Source organism: Juglans microcarpa x Juglans regia, chromosome 4D, assembly GCF_004785595.1.
Source record: "Juglans microcarpa x Juglans regia isolate MS1-56 chromosome 4D, Jm3101_v1.0, whole genome shotgun sequence".
Lineage (NCBI taxonomy): Eukaryota > Viridiplantae > Streptophyta > Magnoliopsida > Fagales > Juglandaceae > Juglans > Juglans microcarpa x Juglans regia.
The window spans coordinates 10,838,763-10,855,385 of NC_054600.1; the positions used below are offsets into that span (position 1 = coordinate 10,838,763).

At 39.0% G+C, this 16,623-nt stretch overlaps 1 pseudogene; it reads right to left on the reverse strand.

Annotated features, from left to right (window-relative positions):
• Nucleotides 1-13,133: 13,133 nt before the first annotated feature.
• Nucleotides 13,134-16,025, reverse strand: LOC121260127 (annotated as a pseudogene).
• Nucleotides 16,026-16,623: the final 598 nt, after the last annotated feature.

Below are 16,623 nucleotides of genomic sequence, written 5' to 3' on the forward strand. Positions count from 1 at the left end.
AAAATAAATTAAAAACTCTCCAAAGACTCGAAAATATCCTTAACTCATCAAATCAAAATAACAAAAAATAACCAATTTACTAACTACGACTCTCAAATGAGTACTTGTATCATCGTACACTTATTCTTCTACAAACATCAAACATTTCTAACACCGCCTACTCTTGCTCTCCAGCAGAACCATCAAGATTATCTGAAAAATGTTTGGAAACAAAAGGTGAGTTATCAACAACTCAATAAGCAGAGAACATATACCAGTATGTAAACATGAGCATTTACGGAGTTCAAATTGCATAATAAAATATAATTATTTTTCGAATGCAAAATCAGAACATGTTATCAAAAATATTAGAGTGAAATTTCAACAAAATATTCTTATTCAATTCATTTGGCATAACATAAATTGAAACATCACATCTTATCTTATCATATCAGAAGAGGAACCGTGTTTAACCCCTATGGTAGGGTTGTGCAAACCTCGACGGCTAATCGAGCAGAAAGAGAATGTGAATCTTCCGAGCCCCCAAGTGTCCATATAGGAAAGACTAGGCAAAAAATCATTTTGCTTCCAAAGTGGGTGCACCAGAAATAGAAAAGTTGGCACCAACCCGAATAGAGGCCACAGTTTTACACGTAGTAAGGTCATAATGGAACAGAAACAGAAACAGAATGTTATGCTAGAGGTTTTCAGAAATCACATCATATCATATCAAAGTACAGAACATCTTCAGAACAAAATAGAATTAGATCACAAAAACATAATTTGTACACAAAATTTCATATTCGCTCTCTTTTGCACAGTTCAGAAACAAAATGCCAAAATAATACCAGCCATGCCAAGAAATAATTTATTCTTATACAAAATTTCATGAGTAATGCAGAACAAATAACTAAGGTTGTTTCAAAATTCTTTTCATAACATAGCATGCATGTTTTTCATAAAATTAACCCCAGATCATTTTATTTTATGCATAGTCTAGCATAAGAATCTCTCTTACCCAAAATTCTTAGCTTATCAGAATTTCTCCGCATTACTGAACAAAAATCAATCATCACCTATAAAACAGTCATGTAGCTCCCATAAATTTCAATTCGATTCTTAAAGATGAAATACTAAAATAACCTATTTTTCCTAAATGTCTAAAATTATCTTAATCCTAAAAATACCATCACTTCCCAATTTCATAAAATAATCACATAATTTTCCTACTACGACAATAAATTCTGAATTATTTACTACTGAAATCTAACTACAAAACATTTAATATCAACTAACATAGTTTAAAACCTTATATATTTTCTATAGGAAAAATAAAGTTTCTGTAATAAATTATAACCTGTTCAGTCTCAATTAAAACACAAAACCAACCAGATTATGAGTTCAAAACACTTATAATTTGACTTGAAACTTAGAGGGTTAAATAGTAATATCATAAAATAAATATTCTCCTAGATAAAATGCAAAAACTACTTTATTTTGTAAAAGATCACAAGCAAGAGGGAGACCCAGGTGCAACGGAGACTCACCGAGAGGAGTTGCGATGAAGCTAGGTGGATGCAGAGGTTGTCTCGGCAAGATGGGCGGCTAAGCACTGATTGTAACGCCTCGTGCCCGGAGGTCTGGAGAGTTAGCTCATGTCACCTAAAACCATCTATAATAACACATTTAAAAAAACCTAGAATCTCCATAAAATATTAACTTATTTGTTCAACACATGTTCCTCCATAAGGACACAAAAGAAGTACCTCAATAACATATACTAAAATTTCCACACAACGACTCGGAAATATCCATGACTCAAAATACTAAAGCAACATAAAATATCCACACTACCAAAAAGACTCTTCAAAAGCTCCTTGTACCCTAAGGTACTTAATCTTCTACAATCATCAAAACTTGCTAATGCTCCCTATTCCTGACTTCTAGCTGATGCATTATCTGGAAAATGTTGTGGAGATAAAGGGTTAGTTATCAACAATTCAGTAGGCAAAGAACATATACTAGTATGCTAAGATGAACATTTACAGAATTGAGAATGCAAAACAAAACACTTTTTATTTTCATAATGCAGAGTCAGAATATGTTATAAAAAATATCAGTGCAAAAGTTAAGAGAAGAATATTCATAATCAAAATCTCTTTGGCACAACATAACAGAAATATCATACCAAAACATAATTTCTTGTTTAACCCCCGTGGTAGGATTGTGCAAACCCCAGCAGCCAATGGAACAGAAACAGAATGTGAATCTTCCCCTTATTATTCTCGGAACCCTAAGTGTGCACACAAGAAAGACCACGCAGAAAACCATTTAGTCTCCAAAGTGGGTGCACCAGAACAGAAAAGTTGGTACCAACCCAAACAGAGGCCACAGTTTTACACTCGTGATAAGGTCATAATAGAACATAAATAGAATGTCATGCTAGAGGTTTCAGAAATCACATCATATCATATCAGAGCACAAAACATTTTCAAAACAAAATGAAATGAAATCATAAAAATATAATTTATGAACAAATTTTCATATTCGTTCTCTTTTGCACTGTTCAGAAACAAAATGCCAAGATAAGCTCATGTTTTCACCAGTTATGCCAGAAAACACTTTATTCTTATACAAAATTTCATGAGCAATGCAAAATAAATAATTGAGGTCGTTTCAAATTTATTTTCATAACAAAACATGCATATTTTTTAAAATTGACCTTAGTCCATTCTATTTTTATGCAAAGTCTAGCATAAGAACCATGTTTACCTTAACTTTTTAGCTTTTCAGAATATCTTTACTTTTTTTTTTTAATGAAGAGCAGGAAGTCACATGTCCAATAGTGACCCCCTCCCAAATTTATTCATAAAGCCATCACTTATGGCGAAGGAATACTGTGGAAACAATCAAGGAAAAACCCAACAAGACCACAACCAAGAAAACAAACTAAACAAGCCTATAAATCAAAATAAGGTAACTAAAACCACAAAAAAAGGCTACTACCACCTTAAAGAGAGAAGGTCGGAGAAGTCCAATTGGAGCAATCCTCTACGAATCCGAGGCATGCTACAGTTATTAGAGTAAACCAATTCTGCGCTTGAGGCACCCTCCTTGGCTAACCAGTCCGCCACCTTATTACCTTCATGAGCACATGTTGGAAACGACAGTTGAGAGTACAAGTCAAACCAACAAGCTCTTCCCAAAAATCCTCCAGGTACCAAACACCACATAGCCCTCTATTCCACCAAGAAATAACCACCATCGAATTAATCTCTACTATCACATTTGAAATATTTAATCATTTGCAAAGCCTCAAACCTTTAAGGAGTGCTAGGAGTTCCGCTTTATTGTTAGATCCAAAACCAATAGGATAGGCAAAGGCCTAGACAAGCTGACCTAAATCATTATGAATAACACCACCAATGCCACAAGAGCCCGAGTTACCGAGACTACTACCATCCATGTTCAACTTGCACAACCCCGGTGGCAGCTTAAGCTACTTTACCACTTTGCAACAGTTAGCTTTTGGCGTAACCGGTTTAATCCGCAGGGCCTCCAGGATCATGCCATCTCGGCGGGACAACCTGTTGGGGTTCTTTGCCACATGACAAAGGGAGCCTATCCACACACAAATAGAATGAACAACAACTTCATAAGTTTCCAAATTACCTTCCATTCGAGCAAGACATCTTCTCCTCCAAAGAAGCCAAGTAACAATGATGGGCATGATACAGCTTATAAAACCCACCTGGGAGGAAGATCTAGCATGCCTAAACCAAGTCATAGAATTCAATTTCCAAGATCTACCAAGAGGAATACCAAAAAGGTTGCCAAAAAAGGACCATACGTTTTGAGGAAATTCACCCTCAAAGAGAACATGGTTAATATCTTTGTGATGGCCTACAATACAACAATCACATTTGGAAACAAGAGGAATGCCAATACGGTGCAATCTATCATCCACACTCAAAGCCATATGCCAAGCTTTCCAAAAATGGATAGACATTTTTAACGGAAGACTTTTATGCCAAATCCAAGCGTGCCAATCAAGAGAGGAATCTCTGAAATGAATACAATGCCATGCAGATTTGGTAGAGAACATACCTGTCTCCGTAGGAGTCCAAACTAGTACATCTTTTCCGGAATTAGGCCCAGATAAAGCGACTAAAATATCATCCACATTATCTTGACCTACTAAGTTCTCAAGAAGATCGACATCCCAACTATCCGACAACCAACACTCTTTAACTTTCAGCAAAGGCGAACCCACTAATGGCAACTCATTAATTAGAGGACCATTATCCCTCCATTTATCATACCAGAAAAAAATCTCTTATTCTTTAATCTTCCATTTTGAATTATTCAACAGCGGCGGAACACAATTAGCGACCATTCTCCAACATCTTGACTCTTTAGTAGCATCTATTAGAAATCAAGGTTTTGATCCCACATATTTAGCTTTGAAAAAATTAGCCCATAGACAAGTACCTTGTAGAAGGTTCCAAGCAAACCGCATATATAAGGCTCTCTGAGTGTCCTGGAGATGCTGTAAACTGAGTCCCCCTTCTTCCACCGGGTTGCAAATATGTTTCCAAGCCACCCATTTCTTTCTATCTCGCCTATTGGATTTTCCCCAAAAGAAAGAACTCATCAGCATGTGAATCTTGTTGATAGTATCTTAAGGGACCTATAAAACAAAAAAAAGGTGAAGGGCCATGCTAGATATAACATGCTTTAACAGAACAAGTTTTCTGCCGGTAGATAGAAGCCTCATCTTCCAACCACTGATTTTTTGCCTCACTTTATTCACCATGCCTTCAAGATGAGACTGCTTAAGACTCCCGAGAATTATAGGCACCCCTAGATATTGAAAAGGGAAAGTCCCCTCCACGAAACCAGTACATTGTAATAGACTCCGCAAGCGAGTAACAGGAATTTTGTCATTGCAGTATAAAGCAAATTTCTATTTGTTAATAGTCTGTCCCGACCACCATTCATATTGACTCAGAATTTTCTGAAGTGCTCTAACCGGTCTCTAACTTCCTTTAGAAAAAATAACTACATCATTAGCATACATCAAATGAGAAACAATAGGCGTACCTCAGGCCTGATGAAAATGGCCAAATTTGTTCTCTGCCATGCTACAATGAATCATCTAGGATAGGACCTCTTGCTGAATAATAAACAAATAAAGTGACAGTGGATCACCTTGATTGTACCGTTCATCATAACCGAATACCAGGGGCTTGAAATACAAGAATGAACCAAATCATAGAACTGAGTAGAAAAGCCAAACCTTCACAAGGCCGTTCTCAAATAATTCCAATCCACGCAATCATATGCTTTCGCCATATCCACCTTCAACATAATATTTTCACCAAGAGTTCTTTTACTAATAGAGTGAACAATTTCTTGGGTGAGGCTAATGTTCTCAAAGATACTTCTTCCAGGTATAAAAGCTCCTTGCTCCAAGGAAATCAGGCAAGGCAGGAGGCCTGTTAAGCGATTCACAATAATCTTGGAGTAAATTTTGTAAAAAAACAAAGCAAAGGCTAATGGGGCGGAACTTATCAAAACCTATAGGCGAATCCACCTTTGGTATTAAAACCAAATATGACGCCGTAAAAAACTTGGGAAGATGATTGGACGTAAAGAATTCCAAGACTACATTCCACACATCAATTTTAACCACCTCCCAACATTTTTTATAAAAACTCGAACCAAATCCATCAGGACCCGGAGTGCTATGAGTTGATATGGAAGACAAAGCATAAAAAACTTCCTCTATTGTGGGCACACGAAGAAGGAAGACATTCTCCTCCTCTGAAATAACGGGATCAATGAGATGCTCAAGACTAGGTTGCTCAATCGATGGTTCCCCTTGAAGAAAAGAAGAAAAAACTCCACTGCACCTTGGTGAATGCTTTTCGGCGTCTCAAAAACCACCTCATTCGATCACATTTCCATCACTCGCTTTCGCCTCTTGTTGGCTAGGCAAGCATGAAAAAATTTCAAGTTCCTATCACCATCAACCTGCCATTTTAGCTTGGCCATTTGTGCCAATCTCATCTCTTCCTTGGGCCTCCAAATAGCCAGGTTCGAAGCTACCAGATGTAGCTCTCTCCAAATTTTCCTCCCAATTTAATTGAAGCTTTTGCTTGATCTCCTTGACCTGTTCTTCAAGAGCATCAATATGGACCAATGTATGACTAAAGACCCTATTATTCCACTTCCTCAGTGCCACCTTAGTCTGCTTCAATTTCATAACCAAAATCTGAATTACAGAACCACCAACCCGAGCAGCCCAAGCTGTCCGAACACAGTCCAAAAAATTATGGTGATCCACCCACATCTGTTGAAATCGAAAAGGAGTTGGACCATAAGAGAAAGGATCTTTCTTGAACTCAAGGAACATGGGAGCATGATCCGACGTAGATCGCGACAGATAGGAACAAATAGCATTTGGAAATAAAACAAGAAATGAACTATCCATGAGAGCACGAACAAGGCGTGCCCAAGAGCGGGCAAGGCCCGATTGCCCATTGCACCAAGAATAATCACTCCCTTTCGTAGCCAATTCAATCAAACCTCCTTGATGTATCCAATTACTGAAATCCTCCATAGCCATAATAGGATGAGGCCTACCTGGCTTTCTTTATGAGTCATTACGGATAATATTAAAATCACCAACAAAAACACAAGGGTCTAAACCCAAATTATTAGTATTGAGATTGTCCCACAGGTAGTGCCTCTCCACCATAGTACATTTGGCATAAATCATTGAAAGCAAAAACTTCTCAAATCCTTCACCTACTGTAATGGAAATAAATTGCATGCCCATCCGAATGAAGTTCACCTCAATATTACTATCCCAAAAAATCCAGATTTTCCCCCCTCAGCCTCATTAGAAATAAACTTATCAAATTTCAAAACTCGTGCCAAACTATGAGCACCTTCAAGATTTTGAAAAGGTTCTAAATTAGCAACAACTTTCGGTTTTAACTTACCAATCAACTGCTTTAATCTACCTTTAGAGGTCCCAACCCCCCTAATATTCCATACAAAAATGGAATCAATTGTTGAGAGGGGTTTGAAAATCGGGCATGCACTCGAGAAGAGCTTCTAACTTTAACAAACATCTTTTTCTTATACTTTTTCTTACCTTCATTGGGCTCAGACTCGGACTCCGTAAGATATTCTTTATCCTATGGGAATACCTTAGGTTGTAAGTCTGGTTCTGGTTCCGAAACAATAGTCTCTAGAATGAACGGCTCCTCAATTGTTACATCAGTAGGTTCCTCTTCCCCAAACTCCTCAATCTACACCACAAAAGGTTCCACCCCCTCACTGGCCATAACCATAGGGACCGCAACTGGGTCCACATTCTATTTGTCATAACCAGCCATTGAAGCTTCCCCCAATACAACATCTGTAAAAGTTGCTGCACACACTGGGGAGGCTGGTTCTGATTCAGTTTCCTTATCGACCTTTGTTTCTGAAAATAACAGAGTGTCACCAACAAGATTAGACAGCACCACTAACGATTCCATACCAAACACCGAATTGTCTTCTTTCTCATGGATTACTAGAATACCACCCACGGGATCAGACGAGGGATCATCCACAGAGTCAGATGGGTGCAGCACAGATTTTGCCACAGGTTCCATAACAATCAACGTATTGTCTTCTTTCATAGGGATTACCAGAATGCCACCCACGATATTAGATAGAGGATCATCCACAGGGTCAGACGGGTGCGTCACAACTTCTGTAACAAGTTCTGCAACCTCTTCAATCAGTTTTTGCCCTTTCTTCCATACCCGAATATTCCCATTCTTCTCAGTTTTTCCTGCTCTGCACGTCTGCGAGTTATGACCTTGCATTTTGCAATTGCAGGTAGGGAGCATTTCATAGACAATCACTTGCTTCCTACTAGAAGGCAAACCCGATGCCCCAATCTAGAAGTGAGTCAGTGGTATCTTCGCAGCATCAACTTCCACACACAATCTTGCACCGTCCGTTCTCATAGCGCAACAAGTTGGATTATCACGACGTATGAAAGTCCCAATAGGAGCCATAATAATATTTAGAAAAGCTTCACGATTGGAAGAGAAATCGATACCGGTATCCTAGAGGGCTCTTCGTCCTCATTAAATTCTTGTGATCAACGAATAACATGATAAAAAATTCCATTGATTTCACAAACATCCCACGACAAAGCTTTAGTAAAATCGGCTTCATTTGCCATATGAATAAAAACATTATGAGGACACCGCATGGAAGAAACCACCCGTGTGGCCAAGAGACCCTAGTGGTTGTGAATGAAGGCATGAATGGTGTCCAACGAAGGACACTGCTTCAAGAATTTGAGAACAACTGAGTAACAGAATGGTTCTGCAGAATGTGCGATTTCTTCCTTGGAGAACTGAAAATAAACCTCACCATCAACCATCTTCAGAGGCCGGAGCGCCAGCACCATCTCGGGGATGGATTGCGAGACAGTAGACACCAGGACGGCAAAGGAAGGCCGACTTGTGCCACCATCAGTGGCCAAAGAGAATGCCCTAATTGCCCATAGAGAGAAAAATGAGTAAAAACGAAAATCCAAAGAAAAATCCACTTTTCAACAAAGCAAGAGTTTTCAGAATATCTTTACAACAGTGTCAAACAAATATCAATCGTCGCCTATAGAAAATTCATGTAACTTGAATAAATCTCCAATTGAACAGTTATTTCATAAGTACACCTGAAATACTTATTTTAATATCTCAAAACCTAAAATTTCTCTTAACTCTAAAATATCACTATTTCATAAATTTCATTGATATCAATTAACTCCTCCAACTAATATATTAATTCTAAAACATTTCTCTAAAAGTATAATTATTGTACTATAATAAAACGAGACTAGGCCCAATTAAAACATTTTACAAATTATTAGTAAACTAATTAAGGCCCAAGCTACAATTTAATTCCAAAAATAAACATCGACCCTTACGAATCTCGTCGCCCTTCTTCTTATCTTTCTTGCCTCCTTTTCCCCTCGGGGAGTTCACCTACATCCAAGTACTTGATAATATCATCGACCTACTCAGGGTTGTTGCCGCCTACCACTTAAACTTCTGGTCCTATCACTGAGACTTCTATTACTCTCCTCTCGACTTTCCAGGGGAAGGGGGAGTCCTCCATCCCCAAGGCTATATGTGCTAGCCTGTCCACCACTGTGTTCTTTTCTCTAAGCACTTGTGCTATGCTACAATAGTAAAATCGGTCGTGAGCACTTGAGTCAAGTATTTTTTCAAGTTTTCTTCCTTGGTAGCGTTTGTTCCTAACACTTGGTTAACTATTACCTGTGAGTCTGACTTCACCTCTACCTTGGTCACCCCCAATGCTTCGACCACTGAAAGCCCTGCTACAAGTGCCTCTATTCTACTTCATTGTTGGTAGTTTTGAATTTGAGCCTCACCATGTAGAGATAGTGTACCCATCATCGCTAATTATGTGAATTCCTACCCCTCTGCCAACATGACAAAAGGAGCCATCCATAAAATGGATCCATGGCTTTCTTGTCGGGGTGGCAACCACTTATGGTGGGAAACCTGAGAACTCGAGAACAAAGTCCACCAACGCTTTCCCTTTCACGACTATTCTTGGCAAGTACTCGATGTCGAACTCACTAAGCTCAATTGACCACCAGACTAATTGAGTGGGCCTGGAAGTATGGGCGCAACCTCCCCAATGCTATCATCAAGGCAAACACCAACATCTCTACTCATGGATATCTAATTTATATTCCCCTTAAGGTGCGACTTATGTAATATAGGGTAGTTGTGCTGCCCTTTCTTCCTTAATAAGGATGATTGAAAGAATGTGGGGGACACCGCTAGATACATATAGAGTACGTCTCCTTCTACAGATTGCCTCCAGAGTGGCAAATTGGTTAAATGCTACTTCAACTTTTGGAAAGCTTTGTCACACTCCTCGGTCCATGGGTGTACCTTCTGTATTACCCTAAAGAAGGGGAGACATTTGTCTTTGGATCTAGATACAAAATTTGTTCAAGGCTGCTACTCTTTTCACTAGTCGTTGTTTGTCGTTTAGGTTCTTTGGCGGCTTCCCAGGTGAAGGTCATTTCAGAACAGTTGAATACCCCCATTTAATTGCAAAAATGACCAATTAATATGACAAATACGCATCATAAATGGAATATGTGATCAATGGAGACAATATTGATGAGGACTTGGGAGTTGGAGCAAGATGGTTCCCTAGGCATCTCTCACCATCCTCTTCATTGTGCTCTTCATTGGACTATGCCCTAGGCATCTCTCACCATCCTCTACATTGTGCTCTTCATTGGACTATGTAATACTGTGAACGCTTCTATTAGGTCAGCCAGATGTTGGGTGAGCTATTTGCTTTTGACCAACAGGTCATCCACATAAACTTCCATAGTCCATCCAATTTACTTTTTAAACATTTGGTTGACCAGCCTTTGGTAGGTTGCCCCCACGTTCTTCTAGCCAAATGGCAAGACTTCGTAGCAATACAACCCACGGTTTGTGATAAATGAGGTTTTCTCTTCGTCTGTTGGGTGCATTTAGATTTGGTTATAGCATGATTTAATGTTCATAAGGTTCAACACCTTGTGCTCCGCAGTGGCATCTACGATGAGATTGATTCATGGTAGGGGAAGCTATCTTTTGGGCTGGTTTTATTTAGATCGGTAAAGTCCACGGACATTTATAACTTTTCATTTGCTTTTTCACTAGAATCCCGTTGGATACCCATTTGGAGTAATGGCTTCCCTGATGAACCCTGCGATGAGCAGGTGTTCTACTTCCTCACGATGGCTATATATTTCTCCATGCTAAACAATCTTATCTTTTAACGTACCTTCTTGTGCCTGGGATCCACGCATAGTTGGTGTTCGATAATTTTGTATTTGATCCCACGCATATCTTCGTGACTCCAGGAGAATACAACCAGGTGCTCTACTAATAGTTGCTTTAGGATCTCTCGGTCTTCTGGGAGAATTTGAGTCCCAATCTGCGTTATTTCATTGGGGCGATCTGGTATAATGTTACGATCTCCAATGGCTCATTTGCCTCTACTTGCTATAGGTTTTGCTCATCCCTCACCTCTACGCCCCTATCTAGAAGGACTGTGGGGGGTGGGGGCAATGTACCATGGCCGCCCTCCTGGGTGGCTTGGTCATTGTTGCATGTGATAGTGCATACTTCTCCCCTTTTGCTTCTTAGTTTCAGCACATAACATTCTCGTGCTAGAGCTTGCTCACCTCGTGCTTCTCTCACTCCACCTTTAGTTCTGAACTCCAACTTAAGGTGGTACATGGACATAACTGCCCTGAGATTGTTCAGTGTTGGTCACCCTAGTATAGCATTATACGAGTAGGGCGCCTTTACAACCAAAAAAATGGGTCATGGTGGGTGTAGTACGCATCCCTCTTCCAATCGTGACTGGGAAGGTAATGGTGCCCACTAGTTGGATCAAATCTCCAAAGAAGGCCTTCAACAGTGTCGGAGAGGGTCTCAACTTAGTGGCGTCTATGCCCATCTTTATGAAAGCCTCCCAAAATAATATGTTTGTTGTGCTCCCATTGTCAATGAGGATGGACCTGGTAGTGTAATTAGCGACCAAGGGGATTACTACTTACTCATCATCATGAGGGTACAATACTCCTTCATAATCTTAAAGAGATAGCTATAGAGGTGTCAAGCTTTTGGTGCTTGGGTGACCAATCCATTACATAAATTTCTTCCTATCTAGCCTTTTGGGTGTGTGCCCTCTTGCTAGACAAGGATGCGCCACCACGATGAATCCACCTTCTATTGTCCTAATTTTTCCAAGGGCCGCCTTGTCCATATCATTATTCTGAGGTGCCTTGTCCCTGTCATTATTACGGGCGCCTTCCCTCAATGGGTGCGGCCTATCCGGGCTGCTGCTTCTACGTGGATTGTGTCCTCTCTCAAATCGTCATTTGAGCTTTGCTCGCTCTGGGACCATTCACTTAAGCTCTTTAGTGCTCACCAGTTCGGTCACCTTTTTCTTTATGGTGTGCAATCCTCTGTCTAGTGTGAGTTCGTTTGATCAATAGCACCTGTCAGTTCTGGGCTGGCGATATTTTCTTTCTGATTATTTCTTTACTTGCACATTCAAATTATTGTCAATAAGCCAGTTGTTATACTGTTGTTCACCTTTTTCGCGCCTCTTTTCTTGGTGGTTCAGTATAGTTTTCTTGTCCCCCAAACTATATTCGCATTCCACCTTTGGCTCTTCTTTCCTTGGTTCTACAAGAGCTTATAATGTTGACAAAGTTATCCGCCCTATCCATAAACTCTCTCAAGGTAGAGAGGGTCTTTTTAGCCAACTCAACCATGAATGGGCTGCATGACTAAATCCTGCCTAATAGGGCAGCTAGAGTAATCTTCTCGTCTTGGTCATCTTCTGTCAACCTTTCTTCATTAAAGTATGTGAGGTATGTCTTTAGGCTCTACTCTTCCCTTTGTTTGACAGTCAGGAGGTACGCCGTTGGGCACCTACCATCCTCTCGCCGTTCCCCTCAAAGTCAAGGGAAAAGAGTTGCAAGCAATTTCTCCTAGGAAATTGTGGAGTGTAATATGCGCCTTAAAGTTCTTCAGGTAATCTGCAGGGTCCTTGGACCCATCATACATCTCTATCTATGGCACTTTAAACTTTGGTGGGAGTGGTACGACCATTACTTCCATGCTATAAGGCAAAACCATGCAGCTCGACAGTTGTTCCACAGAGGAAGATCCTCCCATAATCTTCGCCATCTCCTCATACTTGGTAGCGAGGCTACGTAGCTCATCATGTAGCTTCTTCTTTTCCACATCCTCTGCATTCACTCTCACATTGCTATGTGCTTTTCCTTCTCCCTGCTCACTATGACTGGGCATGGTAGCATCACTGAGCACATTCTTAAGGTGCTTTAGTTTCTCGTTCTCTTTCCACAGGTTGTCCATGGCTTCTAATGCCATCTTCAGCATTTCTTTTGTCACTGCTAATCTTGTTTTCTTGTTTGCAGGCATTGCTTTCGGTTCATGAGTTACTTGAGAACATGTCATGGTGGTCATGAGGGAACCACATTGATGTCCAATGAAAAATTGAAATCACAGATTAGAAAATCCCACAGACAATGCCACTGTAAAAGACGTGTCCCACCACCGGTTGTGATCATTAACTTGCAAATCATTACGTATGCGGCAGGGTGTGCCTGTGACACCTTCGATGCTTAAATCTGCAATAAGTGAGGGATAATAATTCAAGAATGCTCAATCAGATGATTCGAGAGTTACCTGTTGCCCCTATATATAGGCATGGAGAACATTGGATGAGTACCATAAACTGATTAACTTTGCACAATGCTTAGCCATTAGAAGACTTATCTCTGATGTTTTAGAATTATCTAGTCACCACATTGTCCATATTCATAATGTGAGGATTTATCCCTCCTAATAATCAGGGTGGTAGGGGCCTGCGTTAGACCACACGACTCCTTTGAATAGTTATCCTCTATGGATGATGGTCCTTGGGCTCCTAGTTTGGGCCATACCAATATTAACTCCTCCAAGATCAATGAGTTAAATGAAAAGATTAATAGCCAAACATGTCATATAGACATCCAATGGGTAAGATTAATCTTGTGGCCAATATAATTATTACTTTCTATATTTTCTAGTATTTATTTGGTAAATTAAAGAATGGAGAGTTTGGGTACAGCAAGATTTTAGGTTTTATTTTCAAAGACAATGAAAACTAAAGTTGAGTTTTGAATTCAAACAAGGCCTAAATTAATTCATACACATCATTACTATTTCCAGGCAACCTAAGCCCATCTCTCATACTCATGAGCCAAAGGAATTAATTTGAGTTATGGCCAAGGATTGCACATCTATGTTCCATATATTACCTATTTCAAAAAGTTCCAAAATTAAGTAGTCTAAATAGTGATTATATAGAAGTCTCAACAAGTCTGATCACAACAGTAAGCATAATCATCATGTTATTGGATTCCATCTAGACTCCTAATACAAACAAAAGCCAAAGCCTCATGGTGGTTTAAATTGGATATGGATGGTAGTAGCCTTGGGAACCCGGGTTCTAGCAGTATTGGTGGAGTTATTCGCAATGATCAAGGATGACTTGTGCAAGCATTCACCTTTCCTATTGTTTTTGGCTCAAATAATAAAGTGGAGTTACTTGCGCTCCTTAATGGCTCACAGTTATGCAAATCTCTTCATATTCTTAATGTGATTGTTGAGGTTGACTCGTTGGTGATAATTTCTTGATGGAATAGGGGGAGGTGTGGGGTTTGGTACCTGGAGGATTATTGGGAAGAGATTGTTAGTTTGACCCAAGTCATTAATTGTCGGTTTCAAAAAAAAAAACTTACCAAATAACAAAAAAAATCCCAAGACGAGACTTCTTCCAAACACTTGCTATTGCCTGGGTTCCATCTTGCTGCTGTCACAACTTAATGTTCAGTAATTGAAACATTATTTATTGATGCTTGGACATGGCTGATTTTTCTAGATTGATCTGAACATTCGGACGACTTGTCTAGTCCATTGCCAGTACTGTACATAAGAAACGGAGGTCTTGCGGATACTGCTAGAGTAATAAAGTGGCTACTAAGCATGAGAACGATTGAAGCTACTGTAGGTCTATCAGCTATATTTTCTTGAACACAGAGTAACCCAATATGGATGCATCTCATTAAGTGAACAGTTGAATTAACCCTCTGTGTGGAATCTACAAGATTTGAAGGTGTCACATCCCTCCAGATTTTCCATGCCTACAAATTTGAGAATATATCATTTTATTTTGCCAATATCATATATATATGCATGATTATTAGTCACAAATTGAGATGGAAATAAATGTTTACAAGGAGAATTAATGTACATACATAGCTTATAAGGCCTTCTCCATTTTTGTTCATTGGGGAAAGAACTGTTGCTTTGCCCACTCACTATCTCCAAAAGTAACACACCAAAACTAAAAATATCAGACTTTGTGGAAAAGTTGTCGTGCAAAGCATACTCTAGAGGCATATATCCACTACATTTGGACAACAATAGTGTTGGTATTGTTTGAATGATAACATGCACTATAATACTACTTATATAGTAGAATTCATTAAATTTCATCATTTTAATGAGAGATTGTAAGGCAAATCTTTCAATGAATTCCATCATGCTCTTTCTAAGAAACATGAATTGTACTGTGATGTTATGACTATTATCTCTAGCCTAAATCTACATATGTACTTACTAGGTTCCAATGATTCTCCTTGTATTCCCTGGAGTTTGATCTAGCAATCTTGCTATGCCAAAATCAGAAATTTTCGGATTCATATGCTCAGCTAACAAAATATTGCTGGCTTTGAGATTGCAATGACTAATTCGTAGCTGAGAATCTTCGTGAAGATAAATGAGCCCTCGAGCAATGCCCTCTATAATTTTGTAGCGCCTTTCCCAATCCAATTGTATACGCTTCGTTGGATCTTCATGTTATGCAACAATTGATTTTGTTAAACAAATACATGTCGAACACAAACTAAATTAAAAAAGAAAAAGTTGAGTAGAACTTGAAATTCTTGAAGAGCATAGGTGTAACCATACCAAATATGAATCGATCCAGCTTGCATTAGGAACGAACTCATAGATTAGAAGCCTTTTGTTTCCTTCCAAATAGAATCCTAAGAGCCTTACCAAATTTCAATGTTGGAGCCTTGCTACTAAGAGAACTTCATTCCCAAACTCTGAATCTCGGCCTTGTCCGGAATCCATAGATAGCCTTTTTACAGCTATTTCTTGTCCATTTTGAAGCATTCCCTAAAAAATGAAAATACTTCATGATGTAGAATATACAATACTCTGTAATGTCATGAAGAATTCTTAGATGCTTTTCATCTTATTAATGTCATCGATCACCTTGTAAACAACACCAAATCCACCTTCTGCAAGTTTATTTTCATCAAAAAAGTTATTTGTAGCCATTGTAATTGTGCCAAAGTCAAACCACAATGATTCCACAGTACTCATGTCATACGTTGCTTCACATAAGGAACAAGATAATACATTGAAATGTTATTCTTCATTGCTTAGATCAGAAGTGTCATTCAATTAAATATAATGTGCATATAGTATTAAGTGATATGGATGGATCAATTTTATTAAAAGTCGCGGGCCAAATCACTCATTTAATTTGTAACGTGCCAAGCAAGACCTAAGTTACATCTGGGCTCATATTCTAGAAGGATCGGACTAGTAGAGAATGGGGCGATTGGGACTATTGGAATATAAGTTATAAAGAGTAAGAACTTCTCCCTCCCAAACAATATGAAATCGCAAAAATTGCCACGATTTTTCTAAAGTCATATATAAGAGCAAAAATTGACGACATCAGTAAACATTTTAGGATTATATATAGCTTAGTACTAATTAAAAGGAGAAAATGCATTTTTGGACATTGCATACTTGATGACAAGCAAAAATTATCTGCATGTGAGACTTTTTGTTATATACAATATTTATGGGCACTGCATAGACGAAGGAAAGGTGGATCAATGTTGAACTTACTTTTAACTTTCTCTCT